This window comes from Trachypithecus francoisi, unplaced genomic scaffold (genome assembly GCF_009764315.1).
Source record: "Trachypithecus francoisi isolate TF-2019V2 unplaced genomic scaffold, Tfra_2.0 Lachesis_group7, whole genome shotgun sequence".
Lineage (NCBI taxonomy): Eukaryota > Metazoa > Chordata > Mammalia > Primates > Cercopithecidae > Trachypithecus > Trachypithecus francoisi.
The window spans coordinates 49,411,987-49,433,953 of NW_022681472.1; the positions used below are offsets into that span (position 1 = coordinate 49,411,987).

At 41.0% G+C, this 21,967-nt stretch overlaps 1 pseudogene; it reads left to right on the forward strand.

The window, feature by feature from the left end:
• Window positions 1–11,807: 11,807 nt before the first annotated feature.
• Window positions 11,808–13,506, forward strand: LOC117079057 (annotated as a pseudogene).
• The last annotated feature ends 8,461 nt before the right edge of the window (window positions 13,507–21,967 follow it).

Genomic DNA, 21,967 nt, shown 5'->3' on the forward strand with positions numbered 1-21,967 from the left:
TTACATACATTTGTGAAGTTACTGCCTAGAAGATGTGATTACAAACAAGTAAAAATCTAGCACATCTAACTCTCAGGTAGTTCAACATCAAATCTGTTATATGAGACATCAGAACATTTATAAATGGACAACCAGGAAGGCCCTTTTGACAGTAAACCAGCAACATCTACTGTCTGGAAATGGAAATAGCAATGGAAGGCATTTCCTACACTGTATGCATGAGGCCCTGGGAAAAGGCAGTGGGTTGTCACAGGTGCAGCTAAGACGCGAAGCAAAGTGAGTCTGGCTGGTAAGAGGTTGAGTACTCTGCAGACTGAAGAGGAGGAAGAGAAGAAAAACAGGAAGAGGGGAGTTACTTAGCGTAAGCAGTGAACCTGCAGATACCAAGCAAGGAGGGAGGAAGGCAGGGTGCTGGGGAGAGTGTCATCAGCAAGAATTATTTTTGTCTCTGAGCACTTAGCTCTTTTCAGAGAAAATCGCTCTCCTATGCCATCTACTTTATATCTTTCTGATCTCTCCTTTCCCACTCTCCTCCCTAACTGCAACTCCTGCAAACCTTTTTGAACTGAAAACTATTGATCATCTGAAGTTTTTTAAATTGCTTCATAAATCAAGGAATTTCTAGCTTTAAGATAATACAGTGAACATTACAGCTAGACCCACCCTTGCAGGCCATCTACTCTGTATTTAACAGATGAAGAAACAAGCTAAGAAAATTTGGGTGATGTTGGGGTCACCCCACTGGTGAGCGACAAAACCCAATCTGGATACCAGATTTCCTCATGAATTTGGCCCAGTAAGAATAAATTTCCCTGTAAGATGGCCATACCTACAAAAGAGTCCTCAAAAGTTTCCCCACCCCTACTCTGTTCCTATTACTTTTGTGCATGCTTGGAATTTCAGAAGCTCAGTAGAATTATACATTTTCCTCATACAAACTTTCCTCATTTTCTTTGAACTATTTTGAGGAAAATCAGAATTTAATATGAATACATAGCTTAGAATATAAAATGGGCAATTATCTCTAAGTCAATGTATCTAATACGATATATTTATGAAAATAATAAATCTAAATTTTAAGTTTTTATGGTCTTTTTTTAACACACTCAACAAAAGGAAACACCTAGCTTTCTATGTTTAATTCCTTCTATCTTTATACAACTTTCTGTCATAACACTGTCACTCATAGTGGAATGATGAAATTTCCTAGATGATCTGGAAATAAGTCTTTTTTTTTAAAAGCAAGTAGCTTAAGATGGGCTGGGTGCTTGGCTTTATGGTAAAGTTTCTGAATGATAATTTTAATTAATCAGTGTTCTAAAGATGATGTACCCCCTAATATGTAATTTATCTGCATGTGTAAAGCTCTAAACAAACCTTTTTCCTTTTTAACACTCTTTTATTGTAAATTAATTCAACCATTGTAGAAGCCAGGGTGGCGATTCCTCAAGGATCTAGAGCCAGAAATGCCATTTGATCCCATCACTGGGTATATATCCAAAGGATTCCATCACTGGGTATATACCCAATCAGCAATCCCATCATTGGGTATATACCCAAAGGATTATAAATCATTCTACTGTAAAGACACACGACACATGTTTATTGCAGCACTATTCACACATAGCAAAGACCTGGAACCAACCCAAATGCCCATCAGTGATAAACTGGATTAAGAAAATGTGACACATATACACCATGGAATACTATGCAGCCATAAAAAAGGATGAGTTCATGTCCTTTGCAGGGACATGGATGAAGCTGGAAACCACCATTCTCAGCAAACTAACACAGGAACAGAAAACCAAACACTGCATGTTCTCACTCATGAGTGGGAATTGAACAATGAGAACACATGGACACAGCGAGGGGAACATCACACACCGGGGCCTGTCAGGGGGTGGGGGACTAGGGGAGGGATAGCATTAGGAGAAATACCTAATGTAGATGATGTTGATGGATGCAGCAAACCACCATGGCACGTGCATACCTATGTAACAAACCTGCATGTTCTGCACATGTGAAGAAAGAAAGGAAGACTTTATTCCCCTTTTTTTTTCCAGAAACACCCTGGAGAGGAAATTTTCAATGTCAAAATTTTAAAACTATCCAGTTGTTTTCACTGTGGTCCTTCTATAAACAAGAGATAACAAGGCCAGGGTATTATTCTAATCCATTCTAGGTTTAGAAACTAACAGTGTTGAATTTTACCTGACCCCTGTCCTCCCAGAAAGTATCAAAGGTTAAATGATTAATGCCCCCACCTTTCTGTGTTCCATAAAGTTGTTTCCTGCAAAGAACCACCCTTTCTACAGGACAGAGGTAAGACTTAAGGCCACCTCTTTTTCACCTATGACAAGATCAGACACAGACCCTCCAACGTATCTTTTTTTGGCTCATAAATGATTAGCTTACAATAAATGAACTTCTTGTCCCTACTGATCAATAGGAACAAAATGATTGTTAGCCAAACTAATCCTTCCTCCAGGTCCCTGAATTTTAGCCCACCCTCTGCCTAAGCCAGCGTCTCACCCCTGTTTATGGCTGTCTACTGGAAAATAGGCTGGATCAGGATAAAACGCTCCCTGTTCCACGGTCCTGTACACTGCTTTCATTCCACTTCCTCACACCAGGTCTTTCTTGCCTCATTCACTCCTCTTATTTAAAAAAAAAAAAAAAAAAACTTTTTAGGGCTGGGCATGGTGGTTTATGCCTGTAATCGCAGCACTTTGGGAGGCTGAGGCAGGCAGATCACCTGAGGTCAGGAGTTCAAGACCAGCCTGGCCAACATGGTGAAACCTCATCTCTACTAAAAATACAAAAATCAGCCAGGCATGGTGCCAGGTGCCTGTAATCCCAGCTACTCGGGAGGCTAAGACAGAATAATCTACTGAACCTGGGAGGCAGAGATTGCAGTGAGCAGGAAAAACATCCTTTTAACCTAATTCTTAAAATACCAGAAGATTTTATGGTCTCAGCATTCTCCTTATTGCAACAGTTCCCCTCTCCCTACTGCAATAGTCTCTTCCCCTCCTTGTCATAATCCTTTTGAATAAACTGTCTCCTTAGTAAGCCTGGATTTGTTTTTTATTTGACAAAACCAAGAATTCTGATTTAAGCCAAGGTTAATCGACTAAATAAATCAGAGTTTAATAAGATAAAGCCCTCTTGCTCTAGAAGCAAAACTCTATAATGTTCCTAAGAGTATTCCTATTTCTCTTATTTTTTTTCTTTCCTCCAAAACAAAATTGCAAAGCTTTTCAAGGGCGAGGATTTATGGGAAATATTTGCATTCAGATGAATGAAAGGTAAACTTAATTTTTATTTTACAAATTCTAAGTATTTTCCAAGTCTTGTTCTGGCATACGAAGTTACTCAAATTTGCCCAGATCCAAGTTCACCTTCAGTTAATGAAAGAACTGCTTCTTTAGTATAAGCTCACTAGATCTTCTTGCAACTCACTATTTTGCAATAGAGTGAGAAATCTAAATGCTTCCATTCAAAATTCCTGTCAACAGGCTTAGTTCTCAGTTGTTTACCAGAAAAGAAATCTAATTTTTCAATGACAAAAACCACATTGTGAGGCCTAGTGCTACCGCAAATCTTCAGGACACCTCTATGGCCGGAACTGACCAATACCATATGCTACATTATGTAAACAAATATGTACCAATGGGCTCAATTGTATAAACCACAGGAGGAAACAAAAACGATGAGCTGAACAGATGTCTTTGAAATATAATCATTTCTCTGGCAACACAGGAGACAAAGACCCTTTGGTCTGCTGAAATAAGTTGGAAATCTTTATACACTCACTCTTTATTAAAAAAAAAAAAGATTGCAAACACCAATGAGACAATTAGTTGGCTTTTCATAAACTTAACTGATCTAGGTAAATGTGAATTAATTTAGCTAGTGCCTTTCTACACATGTTGGAAGGAATCATTCATTTCCCTTGACGTTAGTTCTAGGCTCAGATCCAACTCCTATATACTCTGATTCATTTCTACTGTATTTATTTAATGCTGTGATCTATTTATTCCTTTATTTATTAAATATTTATAGGCCTCCTACTGTGTGCTAAGCACTAGGGATGCAGTTGTGAACAAAATAGACAAAAATCTCTCTCCTCATGGAACTTGCAATCTAGACAGGAAATAAACCAAATGAGTTTTTTAAATATAGAATGCTAGATGTATGTTGTGCTAAGGAAAAAATAGTAATGGAGCAGAAAAAGGAGCTACAAAATGTTGTGGCACAGGATGAATTTTTTTTTTTTTTTTTTTGAGACAGGGTCTCACTTTGTCACCCAGGCTGGAGTGCAGTAGAGCAATCACGGCTCACTGCAGCCTCAACCTCCTGGGCTCAAGCAGTCCCCTGGCCTCAGCCTCTCAAGTAGCTAGGCCTACAGGCTCCTGCCACTGTGCCTGGCTAACTTTTGTATTTTTTATAGAGATGAGGTTTCGCCACCTTGTCTAGGCTGGTCTCAAGAGATCCACATATCTCTGCCTCCCAAAGTGCTGGGATTACAACTGTGAGCTGCTGAACCTGGCCAAAAAGGTGATTTTTCAGTCAAGAACTCAATGAAGGGAAAAAACTAGCCATGCCAGTATGTGGGGGCAACACTCCTGGCCAAGGAAGCAGCAAGTGCAAAGGCCTAGAGATAGACACTCTGCTACCTGCGGTGCTGAGCACCGCTGAGGATAGAAAGAGAAATCAACTCCAAGAGCTTAACTTCTAGTCAAAAAGGTTAGCACACAAAAGTCCTGAAACTAACACCATGTAGACTTTTTAAGAGTTAAAAGAAAGATGTAAACATGACTCCATAGCAGTTCAGGAAAGGAAGCACTCATTTTGTTGAGAAGGCTTAGCTGGTAGGGCAAGGTGGGGTTTGGAGTTAAAAACACTCCAGAGAGGGGTCTGGCATAGTGGTTCACACCTGTAATCCCAACACTTTGGAAGGCTGAGACAAAAGGATCGCTTGAGCCCAGGAGGTTAAGACCAGCCTGAGCAACACAGTGAGATGTGAGACCCCATCTCTACAAAAAAAAAGTAAAAATTAGCCAGGCTTGGTGACCCATAACTGTAGTCCCAGCAACTTGGGAGACTGAAGTAGGAGGATCACCTGAGCCCAGGAGGCTGAGGCCGCAGTGAAATATAATCACATCCTGCAACAGAGCAAGACTGTCTCAAAAAAAAAGTTAAAAAATAAAATTCATATGTTTTTTCAATACTCCATAGGAGCTTAAGTTTGAGAGGAGTCTTTACAAAGCATGTCAGTCAATGAAGTGGGACCCAGGGGTCAATTAGAGTCAGGACCAAAAAAGGGAAAAACATATAAATATTAAATATTATGCAGATATATAAATGTACAAATATTATATGTAATAGAAATATGTGATATGTATTGTACATATATAATGTTGTAATATATATTTATTGTACATATAAAACGTTATATTACATATAAAATGTACAAATATTATATGTGATACAAATATTATGTAATATATAAAATTTGGCCATATATTAAATATATACTATTTCCCCGTGCATAGAACTTTCCTTGGTACCTCAAATGTGTTATGAGTAGGGCTTCTTCCTATATTTGTTAATTGAGAAAAAGAGGTGGAAAGTTATTTGTCAAATATGAAGTCCTCACTGAGTGCAGTGGTTTACACCTGTAATCCCAGCACATTGGGAGGCCAAGGCAGGTGGATCACTTCAGGCCAGGAGTTTGAGACCAGCCTGGCCAACATGGCAACATTAAAAACACAGAAATTAGCCGCGTGCGGTGGTGCACGCCTATAATCCCAGCTACTCAGGAGGCTGAGACACAAGAACCACTTGAACCTGGGAGGTGGAGGTTGCAGTGAGCCGAGATTGCACCACAGCATTCCAGCCTGGGTGACAGGGCAAGACCCTGTCTCACAAAAAATAAAAAAATAAAGTCCTATAAGTGGAAAGTGAAAGGGGGGAGAGAAAATGGAATCCAGCTCTTAATTTGGAACCCAAAAGGGTCCAGATAATTATTTTCTCTCCCTTTGGCCAAAGACAACTATTGAGCAATATCAGGAAATTTATACCTCCTTTCATAGCTCCCTCCATACCAACTCTACACCTCTGACTTTACCACAATCATCCTTTCCTACGTCTAGAATCAATACCTTCCCTCCCTTGACAGGAAAACCTCTCTTCCTCCTCACCCTTGTGGACTCCTTTCCCTTCAGTTATCAGTCTGTGCCAGGCGTTTGCTAGGGTCTAGGGAATTTAATTATGAACAAGAAATAATTATCGGCCTCAACGAGGTGGGGGCTAAGACAAGTAAACAGGCAACTGCAACATGGTGTGACAGTAATGACAATACAGAACTACAACGATGCCACCTAAGGGGCTGTGGAAGCATAGTAGAGGAGAGAGGAAGACCCCGGGAGCAAGGGGTTTACAAGCTAAGACTTGGGGAATGAGCCTTGGAAGAAAGGCTAACTCTTCTTCCCTAATCTGAAGAAGCCTGGCGAAGAAAATAAGCCTCCTAAAGTGTTAATAATGAATGGTAGGATAATGCATTTTCCTTCGGGCATGTTTACTTTTTTCTTTTTTTTTAGAATCAGTCTCCCTCTTGTCACCCAGGTTGGAGTGCAATGGCACAATCTCGGCTCACTGCAACATCCTCCTCCCGGGTTCAAGCGATTCTCCTGCCTCAGCCTCTCGAGTAGCTGGTATTACAGGCGCCTGCCACCAAGCCTGGCTAATTTTTGTATTTTTAATAGACACGGGGTTTCACCATATTGGCCAGGCTGGTCTCAAACTCCTGACCTCAGGTAATCCACCCACCTCGGCCTCCCAAAGTGCTGGGATTATAGGCGTGAGCCACTGTACGTGGCCTCTTTTCTTTTTCAAGGCAAATGATTTGGCTGGGATAGTCAAGAGTGGGGTTCTCTCGACTTCCTTTCTGGTGTTTTGCACATTTCTTATTTTTAAAGAGTAGTAGCTACTCTTTTAAAATCATGAAAAACAGCGAGTATGATAGTTATTCTAAGTAAAAGAAATGGACCCCAGGTGGTGGCCCCATGAGAGGAGACATTTTGGAAGAAGGTCTTTAGAGAGTACCAGAAGACCCCCTCCTGGTCGGCCTTAGTTATGCCCGTGCCATCGATAACCCAGCCCAAAAAAGAGCCGCTACAGGAGTTGGACCTCTCCCATCACCTAGCAGCCTGGAGGGTAAAATTCATCTAAGGCCTCCCTCCACCCTTCCTGTAGCTCTGACTGTCCTGGCTCAGGCACCCCTACTCTTCTTCATGAGTATGCCTACCCTCCTCACTTTGGGTTAGTGTCTGCACAGTGGTTAATAGAGAACTATGGGTTTCCTCGACTTTAAAATTAATGTCCTTTAGAATGCTGGGGATCTTGTGTCTCAGTTCCAATTCTTCCATTTGATTTAAGGAAATTAGATTTAAGCCTCAGTTTGCCCATAAGGTTATCTAAGAATTAGTGATAAAATCTAGTAGTTGATAGCACAACAGGGTGACTATAGTCAACAGTAATTTATTGTACATTTTTAAGTAACTAAAAGTACAACTGGATTGTTTGTAACACAAGAAAGAATAAATGCTTAAGAGGATGGATACCTTACTTTGATGTGTTCATTATGCATTCATTGCATGCCCATATCAAAATATCTCATGTACCCCATGAATATATACACCTACTATGCACCCACAAAAAATAAAAAGTAAAAACTTGTAAAAAAAAAAAAGTTGCTATTTATTGCTATTTTAAGTTCTTTAAAGACAAAACATATAGTACTATTCTATGTATTATCTCTTTTAAAATGCTCTAAAGGTACCCCCTAAATCTTTATTTATAGTATGTGCAAACATTCTTTTTTACAACCTAGAAAACCCAAATTAATACTTAAGTTGGTTGTCATTTTTTATACTTCTTTAATATTTGAAAAAAATATTTTTACATACATGAATTTTTTTATAGAGGGAGACAGGGGTCTCGCTGTATTGCCCAGGCTAGTTTTGAACTCCTGGACTCAAGTGATCTTCCCACTTCAGCCTCCCCAAAGTACTGGGATTACAGGTATGAATCACCATCCTCAGCCAATACATAGATTTTTTTTTTTTTTTAAGAGACAAGGTCTTGCTCTGTCACAGGCTGGAGTGCAGTGATAAGATCATAACTCACTGCAACCTCAAACTTCTAGGCTCAAATGATCTTCCTGCCTCAGCCTCTTGCATAGCTGGGACTACAGGCATGTGCCACCATGCCCAGCTAATTTTTATTTTTATTTTTATTTTTGTAGGGACAGGGTCTTGCTATGTTGCCCAGACCAGTCTCGAACTCCTGGCCTCAAGGGATCCTCCCGCCTCAGCCTCCCAAAGTGCTACAATTACAGGCATGAGCCATAGTATCAGGCCACGAATTTTAAATTGCATTGCTAATTAAAAATATATCGGCATAAATACATACCCATTTTATTCCATTCTCTAGTTGTGATAAAAGCAATTAAAATATTTTTAAATAATACCCAAGACCTGGCATATTAACATATTATGAAATCAAAATGAAAAAATATTAGTGATGCTGACATTTATATTAAGATTCAGATCAAGATGATATCACATATTCTTTTTGTAAATTTAATATTTTAAAGCAATACTTTTAAGTTTTACTTTTAGACATTCATATTAAGATTCAGGTCAAGATGGTATCACATATTCTTTTTGTAAATTTAATATTTTAAAGCAATACTTTTAAGTTTTACTTTTAGCTTGAAAGTAATTTTATTCTAAAAGAAAAAAGAAAAGACCAAGGAAGATTTTCATTGTCTTATTTGGGGGCTTATTAATTACAATTAAACAGAAAAGCTACCTCTACAATTTTCATTTGCCCGATACATAGTTCAAAAGCAATCGTTTGCTGCCCCCTGCTGTAAAGAGATTCCTTATCTTTCAATAAAACTGACTTTAAAAGAAAAAAATTACTTTGGCAAACAATTGCAATATGATACTTTATTGTATTTTAAGTCTAAATATCGAATATCATGGCTTCTTTGGCATGCAGATTTAGAATTTTTTCTTTTCATTTTCATTTCTATGACTTTTTTTCTGGTTATCTTTTGGTCATTGTTTGCTAACTTCATTGCTCTGTGGTCAAGCATTTTCTGAGACATACATGGCCCCGTGTGTGGTTGGATATTATAGTTAGGAATTGCTGTTTCATCATGTTCAGTCTGCATGGAGTTATTGAATTGACTGCTTGACTGGATTTGTGAGAGCTCTGGTGGTAGCTTCATCAGTTCTCCTCAGAATTCTGTCCCTTTATTTATTTATTTATTTTTCATTCTTTTGAGGCTATGTTTTAAACACACACACACCTCTTTCTTGATTTATAACTCTTTTTATTATGTAATACTTCATTTTTCTCTATGAGCCTTTTTGCCTTGATCTATTGTTTAATACTAACATTCGAAGCAGCTTTCTTTTCTTTTTACTTACCTTATATATCCTTTTATTTACCTTCTTACTGTATTCTATTTTAAATGTCTCTTGTACATAGCACAAAATTGGATTGATCTATTCTGTGAATATTAATATTTTAGTTAAAGCATTAATTCCATTAACATCTTCTGTATTAGCATATTTGAATGTTACATTTGTCTATTTTTTCTTTTCTCTCGCTTCGTTTGAATATTTTTGTCATTTTGCTTTATTTTCTGTACATTTTGAAATTATTTACTCTATTATTTCAGTGGTTGTTCTAAACAATTCTTACCCATGCTTGTTCATTAAATCTAGATTCAGATATATGTTACTCTCCTGATTTACATGGTTTTCTTATCAAGCATTTTCAGGTTTCTTTATTGATACATCATACTTGCACATATTTAGTTCTTTTTTTAAATATCAGAAGAAATTTTTAGTGTTGGTGCATACTGTCATTTCTTGTTTCATTATACTTTCACATTTGCCATTTTGAGTGCTTTACTTGATTCTTACACTCTGATGTAATTCTTACACCCTTTGGTTAAGTAATCAAAGGATTACTTCTTTCTCCCTGAAGTACGTCTTTCATAATGTCTCTTTTCTGTGGGTTGCAAGCCCAAAGACACTATTTTTCCCTCTTTCTCATGGACATTTTTGGTGGTTATAAGATTTTATATTTTATTTCAGAACTATGAAGATGTTCCACTATCTTCTGGCTTCCACGGTTGCTAATGAGAAGTCAGATGTTGGTCTAATGTTTGTTTCTTTAAAGCAATAGTTCTTGGGGTCTGGTCTCCTGACCAGCAGCATCAGCATCACCTGGGAACTTGTTAGAAATACATACTCTTTGACCCCACTCCCCAGATCTTCTGAATCAGAAACCTGGGGATGGGGCCTAGAAATGTGAGGTTTTTGTTTTGTTTTGAAACAGAGTCTTGCTATGTTGTCCAGGGTGGTCTCAAACTCCTGCATGCAAGTGATCCACCCACCTTGGCCTCCCAACATGCTGGGATTACAGGTGTGAGCCACCATGCCCAGGATTGGTTTGTTTCTTAATAGAGAGATATTTACAATGTGTTTTAACAAGACCTCCAGGTGACTCTGATGTAACTTAAAGTTTGAGAACTATTGCTTAAAAGGTAACCTGTCTTTTGTCCTCTGGTTGCTGCTAAGATAATCTTTTTACCATTGGTTTTCTCTGGTTCCTTGTGCTTAAGATTTCTTTTCATCTCTTCAATCTGTTTATATTTTCCTCCTGAAATGAAAAATCTACAGCCACTATATTTTGCAGTAATTGCCTGGGCTCATTCTCTGTCTCTCATAGGTAACTGCAGTTGGAAATGATTCAGTTCTTTATCTTCTGCCCCCTCATGGTTCTTAGCTGTATTTATGTTTCTCAACTCTTTTTCTGCTTACCTTGCATTTATTGCTACAAGTAGTAGCTTTTAAACTTCAGCCTTCATAAAAATTTCATGTAGAGTTTGTTAAAGTACTAATTCATCAGCCCACCCCAAAGAGTCTGACTTAATTGAATTTCGATATGATCTGGGTATCAGAAATACTTAAAGTGCTCCAGGGTACATTTATGCAGCAGACTGTATTTAAGAAACAAATTTTTTTTTTTTTTGGCTGTGTGTAATCTAAAAGCTATTTACTTAGGTCTTTTGTTGTGGGTTTCCATTTTGCTTTTATTTTAGCAATTGTAATTGTCCTTTAGAAATCATAAACTTAATTTATATTTTTATATATATTTATATATTTTATATATATAATTTTATATATGGGGGGGTTTGAAACAGGGTCTCATTCAGTCACCCAGGCTGGAAGTACAGTGGCATGATCTTGACTCACTGCAACCTCCACATCTCAGGTTCAATTGATCCTCCCACCTCAGCCTCCCAAATAGCTGGGACTACAGGCATGCACCACCACGTTTGGCTAATTGTTTTGTATAATTGTTTTGTATTTTTAGTAGAGACAGGGTTTTACCATGTTGGCCAGGCTGATCTTGAACTTCCCGCCTCAGCCCCCCAAAGTGCTGGGATTACAGGCATGAGCCACCACGGTGGGCCTATATTTACATGAATAACAGTAGTAGAAATAGTCCTAGTAAGCCCAGAAGAAATATCAGTCAGTAAAAGTAACAAAAGAATTATTCTCTCTGTAATATTTACATCTGCAAATTCTGAATATCCTGGGACACTGTGATTAAGTTGAATATGGGGATAAAATCAAATATTGGGAGAATTATGGTCACAAGAGAGCTAATAATGGAACAGTTTGGAGCAACATTTGTTTTGGACCACAAACCTGATGGAGGAGGAAGATCTAAAACTGAGGAGCAGGGCTGGGTCCAGGGTGAGGTCTGTGAGTGCAGTGTCAGCTGCCACTCACTCTGAGCCAGCCCTGTGCTTGTCTGACTAGCACTGGAAGCGCCTCCTTAAATACTGCACACTTATCTACCAGCCTGGGTTGCCTCATCCCAGTCTTGGCCCTGGTGAGAAGAAAAACAGATCCCAATAAGGGTACAGTAAGATTTGTAGAAATAGAAAAATATAACTGCTTTTGCCATGCTGTAAAGAAAATTAAAAGAGAAATTAAGCAGCCTTAACAGCTCTGAAAAATTAACCTATCTGTTCTAACTATCCATGGTGACAGCATTCTAATTACCCTGGTTTTGTTTCACCTATCACATAGAAACGGGGCAGAACGTCTCTGAGTTCATGGATCCTACAGCTGTTCTAGACTCCCTGCTCCACATCCTGCCAGAGTCACTTAGATGCCAAAATCTCTTGCATTTGTTTTCAGGGCCACCAGTTCTTCCAGACCCTCTGATATAGTTTGGATGTGTATCCCCATGCAAATCTCAAATGGAAATGTAATTCCCAGTGTTGGAGATGGGGCCTGGTGGGAGGTGACTGGATTGTGGGGGCGGATTTCTCACGAATGGTTTAGGAGAATACACACCGGGGAGAAGCGTTAGGAGTGCAGCGACTGCGGGAAAGCCTTCAACGACCATTCAGCCCTTAGGACCACGCAAGAACTCACCTCAAAGAGAAGCCCTTTGACTGCAGTCAGTGTGGAAATGCATTCTGGACCCTCTCAGCCCTGAAAATCCACATGAGCGTTCACAATGGTGAGAGCCCTTACAAGTGTGATCAGTGCAGGAAGGCGTATGGCCGGAGCTGCCACCTCACTGCGCACAAAAGAATGCACACCGGAGAGAGGCCCTATGAGTGTCACGACTGCGGGAAAGCTTTCCGGCACCCCTCCCACCTCAAAGAGCACGTGACTAATCACAACCGGGAGAAGCTCTACGCATGCACGCAGTGCGGCAAAGCCTTCCGCTGGAAGTCGAACTTTAATTTGCACAAGAAGAACCACATTGTGGAGAAGACCTATGCATGTAAAGAATGTGGGAAATCCTTTGGCGATCTCGTGTCCCAGAGGAAACACACGAGAATTAACATCGTCAAGAAACCCGTGGAATGTCGGCAGTGTGGAAAAACCTTCCGAAACCAGGAAGACTCACATGAACTCTCACGCTGGAGAGAAACTGTATGGGTGCGATCTCTGCGGGAAAGCCTTCAGAGGGAGCGCAAACCTCACTGCACACAGGAAGATACACAAACAAGAGAGGCGTTACGAATACGCCACCTGCAGGAAAGTCTTCAGTGATTATTTATCCCGGCGGAGGCACATGAGCATTCACCTTGTAAAGAAACACGCCGAGTGTAGGCAGTGTGGCAGAGCCTTCAGGAACCAGTCAATGCTGAAGACGCACATGCCAAGCCAGATGAGGGAGAAACCGTAGGAATGTGATCACTATGGAAAAGCCTTCAGCATCGGCTCCAACCTGAACATGCACAGGAGGATCCACACCAGGGAGAAGCCCTATGAATGCCTTGTCTGCGGGAAAGCCTTCAGCGATCATTATTCCTTCAGGAGCCACGTGAAAACTCACCAGGGAGAGAATCTCTTTGTGTCGTCCGTTTGGAAAAGGCTCCAGTGAGCACGCCTGCTTTAAAGAAACAGGATTACTCAGACCAGAAACAGATCTCACGGGTGTAAGAGGAAGCCTCTTTCAGCCCGCACCTTACTGGGTGCAAAAGAATCCATGTAACTTGGGAGAAGTCCAATTCCTGTAAAAACTGTGGGAAGACGAAGTGTTCTCATCCCATAGGATATTTGTGAGAACTCACGCTGGGGGTGAAAATGTACATCTGTAGCATGGAGAAGCCTTCAGGGTACATTCAGCTCTTAACAATCACAGAAGGACTTAAGGCGAGAAACCCCAGGGTGGCATTTAATGTCAAAATGACTTCAGCACCACTTCTAGCCTCTGGGCCCATGAGTAATAAGCACACTAGGGAGAATCTCTGTAAATGCAGTGACTGGGGAAACCCTTCCTGGTCTCAATCGATTCCTCAGGACAGAAATCACACTGAAGAGAGAAATCAGTGAAGTAAGGAATGTGGGAAGGTCATGAAGAGGTCCACAAACCATGATGGGCTGTCTATCGTATGACTTGCGAGCTAACAATAGTTGGTCCATCTTTAAAGAGGAAGAATGTGTAATAGAGAACATATATGGCCAACGAAGTCTGAAATGCTTCCTGTCATCTGTCCCTTTCCGGAGAAACTTGACTGACCGTTTGTCAGCAGCAGGGGTTCTCAGCCAGGCCGCAATTTTTCTGTCCAGGTGTCATTTGATAATGTCTGCAGACATTTTTGGTGTTAGAACTGGGGGAAGGTGCTCCTGACTTGTAGTAGGAAGACATCAGGGATGCTGCTGAGTACCCTCCAGTGCACAGGAGCCCCCCACAACAAAGAGTTATGTGCCCCCAAACATCACTATTGCTGAGGTTGAAAATAATCATGCAGTCTTTCCTCAATTATTACCTGCAACAATTACTCAGTTTTCTGAATCTTCTGAGCACTTACGCTAGGAGAAATTTCTTTTACAAAGCCTTTAAAACACAATCAGTGCTGACAATTCCTATGTGGAAATGATTCCAGCCATGGTCCCCTCACTTGTGCATGTGAATATTCTCACTGGGGGAGAACCCCAACAGGATTTTTGTGTGAATTCGGGAGTGCACTTAATCTCTCATCATGAAAACAGACCCCACTTATACATTTTTCATCTTTATTTTTAAGGTTACACTCTTCTAAATAACCCTAAAGCCTCATCACAAAAGGTTTGTATATAGTATTTTTACTGTAGCTTCATCCTTGGTAACGTCCTAATTGCCTTTTGGACAACCTACTTGACCAATCACGTATGTAGATCTGTGTTACATGTGGGTATTTCTCAGTACTGGGTTGTTACTGGCACCTCATTCACACGCATTGTGAATGAGCATGATGTCTCCATGAAGTGGTGGTATGTTTGCAGCCTACTGTCCAGCCAAGAGTGGCAGATACTTCTAGTGGCTTCCCTCGTGTCCACTCTCATCTTCTTCCCATATGAAGAAAATCCAGGTTCTGTCAGATTAGTAAGGTGTGCTATTTTTAAAAATCTCTTACCGGTTTTCTTGCAACTACGACCATCCATGTCCCACAACCCTGGCCACTGACAAATCAGTGGATGTCACTGCATGGGCTTCTGAGAAAGCTCTTGAACAGAGGTCGTTCTTAAACCTGAATTCTTCCCTGTATGTTTTGCTCTTTGCTTTATCCCCTACTTCTCACCTTATAAGGACATCCAGTACCTAGTATTGGAAGATCCACCTTATGACCATGTGGATGAAAGCCACAGTGTAAGGAAGTGACTGCAGAAAGCCCACAGTGTCCCTGGCCTACCCTGTGGCTTCTTTGAGTGTCTGCACCAGCCCTGGACTTGTTACTTCCAGACTTCCTATCACATGAGAAAAAATAAAACTGATTATTGGTTTAAGCTGCTATGGATATTTGTTTTCCTTTTAAATTTATTTATTTTAAAAAATGAAATAATTGGGGGTCTCACTATGTTGCCTAGGCTAGAGTCAAACTCCTGGGCTCAAAGAATCTTCCTGCCTTGGTCTGCTAAATAGCTGAGAATACAGGCATGTGCCACCACACCTGGCTTGTTTTTCTATTTAATTTATTTATTGATGGGAGGGGGGCTCTACACTCAGCTGGATGCTGCCTGGAGCCCATACACCTGGTCACTGGTGAGTTTTATAACTAGTACCTAAATGTGTGAGCATAACATGTATACAATATACATAATATGTGTATTGGTTTTCACAAAAGTTCAAGGAGACAGGTATCGTCAGCATCTCTGTTTTCCATACAGGGAATCTGAAGCACAAAAGCTGAGATTTACTTGTCTGAGGTCAACCTGCTAGCTGGTAGCAGTGTTTGCCTTTGAACCCTGGTGTCTGGTTCTGGAGCTTATACCTCCTTTATGCCAGGCACAGGCGCCGCTCTGTGGTGTCCAGGGTCTATAGCAGTGATTCCAGATTTTTGCCCTAGTGGTGCTTGGGTGTGGGGCACCTGATAAACAAACCAGTAAATATGTTGTGTATCAGGTGGTGGTAAATGCAATGGAAATAACTATGGAGGGAGCATGTAGGTTGAAGGAAGCTATAGGGTGGGTAGGGAAAGCCTTGCATTTAAGCAGAGATGTCAGGGAACTGCAAGCATGTATCCTTAATCTCAGGAAGAGCGCCCTTGGCAACTCAAAGGCCACGAAGAAGAACTGTGCCTGGGGAAGCCCTGCAACAGCAGAAGGGCTGGCGTGCAGGAGTGAGGCAAGCCTGGGCATCATAAGAGGATGATGAGGTCAAAGCTGTATCAGAGACTGTTCACAAGGGCATCTGGCTGGTTAACTAGATCTTGAACAGAAGAATGACAACTATCCAATTTCAGTTTCCAAAAGGATCACAGTGGTTTCTGGATTGATAGGCTAAAGAGGGATGAGATATTAACAGAAACCAGTTACAAGGTCATTGCAGAATTCAAGTGAAATGTAATGGCGGACAGATTAAGTAGTGGGAGGAGTGGTTTGAGAGCCACATTGATGAATATAGTCGGAGTTTCATTTTTACTTCCAGACAGTGATCGTTTTATCGTTATCCCACTATTATGCTTTATAATGCTAATGAGCAGTCCGTTTTTCCCATTTTTCCCAGTTATGAACAGTGGTGCTGTAAGGTGTACATGCCTTCTGGAGCACTGGTAACTTTTTCAAGGAGTGCGACGTTGCTGGGTTGTAAGGTCTCTGCATGTTCATCTTATCAGTATAATGCCAAAGTCATTTCTACAGTGGTTGTGTAATAATACCGTATGTGTGTGTGTGTGTGTGTGTGTTAAAACAGGTTTTATTGAAATATGACATACATATAGAAATGTGCTTAATTCATAAGTATACAAACCAGTTATCACATGAACACTTCCATATAACCACCAGGTCAAGGAAGAATACTCCCAGTATTCCAGACGCCTCCTCTTTTTCCCTCCAAATTACACACTCTTCTCTACTCTGTAGGTAACCAGTATTCTGACTCTGACAGTATGGTTTGACTTTTTGTTTTGAGCCCTGTGCAAATGCAGCCATACAGTATGTATTCTTTCTTTTTTCCTTCTGTCCATCTTAATTTTCCCAATATTTTTGTGAAATGATACATATTGTTTCCTATATCTCTAACTAGTACATTTTACTCTGTTCCTTTGTTTGAATATTCCACAATTCATTTAAGCATCTTGTATTGATGACCATTGAACTTTGCAGTTTGGGGTTATTGTGATTAATACTGCTATGAGCACATGTTAATATTTCTGGTTGTGCATGGTGTGTGTACTTGTCTTGGGTGCATACCTTGGACAGAAATTGTTGGGTCATATGAGACTCATTTGTTCATTTTCAGTGGATGCTGCCACTTTTCTACAGTTCATATTCCCACAAACTATTTTGTGGAGTTAGACAAGAAGATACTCACGTTGCCTTCCTTTTCTTATTGATTTATATACATGTGAGCCCACTGGGTGGATACATGTTTTGTAGATATTTTCTCCCACTCTGTGGTATGTGTCTTCAGGTTCACTGATTCTTTGGCCATGTTCAGATGATTAGCCTATCAAAGGCATTCTTCCATTTCTCTTATGGTGGCTTTGATTTCTAATATTTCCTTCTGATTCTTTGAGTTTCCATTTTTCTGCTGATAATGCAGGGCAGATGAGCCCCCAAACTGGGGATTCGCCCAGGTGGTTCTCAGCTTTGCTCAGGAAAGAATTCAAGAGCCAGTGGTGGTAAAAGAAATTGGATTTATTGAAACAGCAGGGCACAGCAGAGTAGCTGCCCCTTGTGGAGCAGCGGTTACTCATAGGCATTGTGCCCAGAGTAGCAGCATATGGGCTGTTGGCTAGCAGTATTTATACCCACTTTTAATTACATGCAAATTAAGGGATGGGGTATTCAGATAGCTCTAGAAAAGGAGTGGTAACTTCCGGGTGTTGCCATGGCAGTTGTAAACTGTCATGGCGCTGGTGTGAGTGTCTTGTGCTGATGGGCAGTGAGCGCACCTGGAGTAGTCTTCAGCACCATTTGCTGGTTCTGCCACTTTATTTCATTCTGTCTAGACTAGGAAATAAGCCCCGCCTGTCTCCTATCACACTTAGATTACCCATCTGTTCTTGCGTATTGTCCACTCTTTCTGTTAGAACCCTTAGTATATTAACCACAGTTATTTTAAACTCCCAATCTGATGATTGCACAGTCTCTGCCATATCTGAGGCTGGTTCTAATGCTTTCTCTGTTGGCTTAGACTTATGTGTTTCCTTGCCTTTTAATGTGCCTTGTAGCTTGTTATTGAAAGCCAGGCATGGTGCATTCAGTGATAGGAACAGCAGTAAAAAATGCCTTCACTGTGGTTGTTCTGGCTAGAAGTTAGCCTCTGTTTACTGCTTGCTGTAGTGATGGTGTCAAAGGTTAAAATTTCCTCTAGTGTCTTTATTCTTATCCCCTCTGTTGTCTTTCAGTTTTCCTAGAGACTTGAAATAGGAGCTAAGGCTTGCAATGCTTCTAACTGTAGTCCTATTACTATACAGGAGCCCTACTGATGTGGTGGTTACAGTGCAGAAAGTGAAGTGTCTATAATACCAGGAGTAGGTCTCAGTCTTTAGTGAGCCTGAGTTGGATATTTTTCTTCCTCTAGGTCAGTTAGGTTTTGTTAAAACCCCAGTAGTTTAGTCTCTGGCAACATAGTTTCCCTTGAGGGCAGACCTTATCAAGAACAGAATGCTCTGGGTATAAATCAGAAATACTCTTTCCTCCCCCAGGTCAATCTTCACAGTAAGAACCTAGTTGGGCTCCTGGAGGGAAAACTCAACAAAGGTAGGAGAGAGGTTGTGAGTCTTTCAATTTGGTGTTTGTCTTGGAAGACTGTCAAATTTTCTGTTTTTCCTTCACCACCCAATTGCCAAAGGATCCCTCTCCCTTTGCTTCTGTCTTCCAGAAGCCTTGTTCTTAGAAGACTCTTTGATATGGTTTGGCTGTGTCCCCACCCAAATCTCATCTTGAATTGAGCTCTCATAGCTCCCATGTGTTGTGGGAGGGAGCCAGTGGGAGGTAATTGAATCATGGGGGCGGATCTTTCCTGTGCTGTTCTTGTGATAAGTGAGTAAGTCTAACAAGATCTGATGGTTTAAAAAGGGGAGTTCCCCTGCACAAGCTCTCTTGCCTGCCACCATGTAAGACATAACTTTGCTCCTCATTCACCTGCTGCCATGTAAGACATAACTTTGCTCCTCATTTGCCTTCCACCATGATTGTGAGGCCTCCCAAGCCATGTGGAACTGTGAATCCATTAAGCCTCTTTATAAAGTCTTGGGCGTGTGTTTATTAGCCGTGTGAGACACACAGTTGCTCCGTCCTGTAAATGACACATAGTTTTAAGTCCATTTCCTCAGTTCTCCTATGACTGGGCAGGGTTTTTTTGTGGTTTTTTTTTTGCATTTTCAAATTAAGGGTAGATCAGTTTGAGGGTCTCACTCCAGCTCTGTCTCAGGCCTCCACCAGCTGTCCCTCTTTCTTGCAGTTTACCTCATAGAGCCTTGAGGTGGGCATGTGTGGAACCATGGTGCTAAGATTTCATGCTTTATCTCATTTTACTCATAGCTATTTTGCAATTTTGGCATTCTCTCTGTCTTAAAGGCAGTGTTGAAGGTATAGTTTTCTGTAGAAGATTCATAGTTGTGGAGTTACTTCATAGCATTTCAGAGGAGATTTGGGGAGGTTGCCTACCACTCAGTGGCCATTGTTTTTAGTTACCTGGAAGTCTCTTCACCTTAGTTTTTGAAAATACTTTGACTTTTATTTTATTTTATTTTATTTTATTTTATTTTATTTTATTTTTTGAGACAGAGTCTCCATCAAACAGGCTGGAGTGCCGTTGCATGATCTCGGTTCACTGTAACCTCCACCTCCCCGATTCAAATGATTCTTGTGCCTCAGCCACCTGAGTAGCTAGGATTACAGGCATGCACCACCACACCCAGCAAATGTTTGCATTTTTAGTAGAGACGGGGTTTCACCATGTTAGCCAGGCTGGTCTCAAACTCCTGACCCCAGATGATCTGCCTGCCTCAGACTCCCAAAGTGCTGGGGTTACAGGGATGAGCCACTGCACCCGGCCTGGATATGCTTCAAAGAGGTCATTTATTTGTCTTCTGGCCCCCATTGTTTCTGACTAAAAGTTGGCGTTATTCTTAACAATACCCCCCTGTATATAATGCGTTGTTTGTCAAACCGTTGAAAACTCAAGATAATTATCTAAAGAGAAGTCAGTGACAAACAACACATAAATGTATATGCTTTTTTCTTATTAACCTAATCATATGTCAGTTTAATTCTTGGGCCCAGCTGGGATCCTAAAATGATGTAGGTGAAATTTTGTTGCCCTACAATACGGAAGTTAGTTTGCAAGTGTCTGTTTGAGTTCCTGCTTTCAATTCTCATGAGTTTTCATAAATTGTTTTCTTCCTCATTTTCTCTTTTTGGGACTCCAGTTGTGCCACAGGACTCTGAGATTCCTGTTTCATTCTTCTAATGTGTTTGTTTTCCAGTTTGTACGACTTCTGCTGATATATCTTAAAGTTCACTAACTCTCCTATCCTTTTCATCTGTTGAATCCATTTAGTGACTCCTTAAAATTTAGATGTCTGAGGTCCTTAGGAACACAGGTGCTTCTCCCCAATGTAGCTTGGATTTGCTCTGAATGTGGCAGTCCCCTAAGGCAATAACACACTGCCTCCTGGCCTTCCCTGGCCACCCAGGAAGGAGTGAAGGGAGAGATAGGTGTAGTGGTAATTAGCCTAGCTGTGCACAGCCTTGTGTAACAACTAGAAAAGGCAATATGTTTTTCTGCTCCCATCCCCAAGCCTGATTTCTTCAATATGCAGTAACTGACACCCCCACACATGCCCTCCCCTCTACCTCCCATTATTCCACCGAGAACCCTGTCTAAGGAACAAGGAAATCCTACAAAGAAGATGTCTCAGGTACTCATCAGCAGCCATGACATGATGACAAATGAGTCTGGTGTCATTAAAAGGTTGTCTTCAAACCACCTTCTGCTGCAAGCAGAACCCAATCACATGGAATCCAAGCTCCACAATAGAGAGGCTGAGATTGAGTCTGGAGGGCCGGTGGGGACCTCACGACTGCGAAGACCCTGGATTCCTGTGTTGCTGGAGATGGTGTCCATGTCCTCACATGTGCTCAGTCCTCTTTCTGACACATGGAGAGGCAGCTACTGTGGTTCAGCACAAACAGAAGAAGTAGTGTGCCTCCAGGGTGGGAGCATGCAAGTGGTGGACTCTGACTTTGACTTTAAGGATAGATTTATTCCTTAATGTTCTTCCTTATATGACTGGTTCTTCTGAGGGCCTCAGACTCCCTCTCCAACAGCCTTCTGCCCTCTCCCATTTTCACGTTTTCATTTTTGAGCTTCCTTAGCTAAGTGGTTTTACTTTTTTTTTTTTTTTTTTGGAGACAGGGTCTAGCTGTGTTGCCTAGGCTGGAGTGCAATGGCATGATCTCAGCTCACTGCAACTTCCACCTCCCGGATTCAAGAGATTCTCTTGCCTCAGCCTCCAAAGCAGCTGGGATTACAGGTGTGTACCACCATACCAAACTAATTTTTGTATTTTTAGTAGAGACAGATTTCACCATGTTGGCCAGGCTGGTCTCGAACTCCTGACCTCAAGTGATCCTACCACTTTGGCCTCAAGTGCTGGGATTACAGGTGTGAGCCACCGCACCTGGCCTTACATTCTTATTCTGTGCATATTGGCCATTGTGGGCATCGTTCCTCACCTGAGTGAACACATCCATGAGTGAACATCCTGAGTGAACACATTCTTAATATTTGTGTCCTGGGACCTGGGCTTAGAGTTTGGAGTAGAGAGGCCAAGGGTTTGCAGTCAGACAGTTTACTTTCAAAATATTTATGTATTGTGCTTTCTTCTTTATAAAAACCCTTGGAGGAC